Here is a 1104-nt window from a genome sequence, read left to right as displayed (position 1 = left end):
GATCTCACTGATTCTGATCCGTCGGCACTTTGTGTTTACGTCTTTGTGCAGAAGCCGTGTTCCTGCTCTCATTTACTGTTTTAGCTGTTTGGTAGTTGTTGAAATTTAGTGAGGTTTAACCTGAGATTCTGGCATTTCAGGGAAAAAAAATAAACAATTGATTCAGGATTTTAATGAATCGATATCACGTTATCCAAGCCAGAATCGATTTTAATCGATAATCAAAACCCGTCCCTAGTAACTGTGTAATCATGCTTATGTGCATCTGGATGACACAAACTAGTGTGTGGCGCTTCACTTTTTAATAAACTAAAAGACAGAAATCAGATGATAGGATCTGTAGTGTTGTTTATTTATATTATGGTGCTTATCATTCCTGATATTTATTACTGTGTGCATAATTTATTAGAAGAGAGGAGAAAAAATCTCTTCCTTGCTGGTTCCATCGAAGAAGAAATGCTCAAGAAACTATGTAGGACGTATGTAATCCAATTCCACAACACAATGTGATCGGGGGAATCAGCTGTGTTTTGCTGCCCATTTTATTTCAAATCTGGCGCGAACCGGCGAGCCACTTCCTGAATCAGTCACGTGGTACGGACTGCCCGCGAGGCCTCGAACGTCACTGCATACGTAATCAAAGCAAGCCTCGATACGCGCTTCACAAAACTTTTTTGTTCCAGTTAAAAGACGTGCTGCGGCATTTTGCACAACCTGCAGGCGCCTAATGGATGCATCACTAACCCCACAATACAGTGTGTTACAATAATCCAGCCTAGATGTAGCAAAGGCATGGATTACTGATAGGTTTGTAGCATAAACCTATTCGCTGGAACGTTCAAGACAATTTACTACACAGCAAAAAGCAAGACACAAGTCACCATATTTCTCTGGGTCACTCATGCATGAGGGAGACCTGCCTGGAGTCAAGTGTCGTTCCACCCACTTGACCTCCGTCAGACTCTCAGCCAGCTTCCCCATAGCACTCCTTTTATTGTGGTTACATGAATATGCATCGGTTCATTAACATATGACGTTTCTTATAGGGACACACGTGGACAAAGAGTACCTTGTCTGTGTGTGTCGTGTGTGGGATTATAGTAT

Source organism: Pundamilia nyererei, unplaced genomic scaffold (assembly GCF_000239375.1).
Source record: "Pundamilia nyererei isolate P.nyererei 1_Seehausen unplaced genomic scaffold, PunNye1.0 scaffold00252, whole genome shotgun sequence".
Lineage (NCBI taxonomy): Eukaryota > Metazoa > Chordata > Actinopteri > Cichliformes > Cichlidae > Pundamilia > Pundamilia nyererei.
This window is presented reverse-complemented; position numbering follows the sequence as displayed.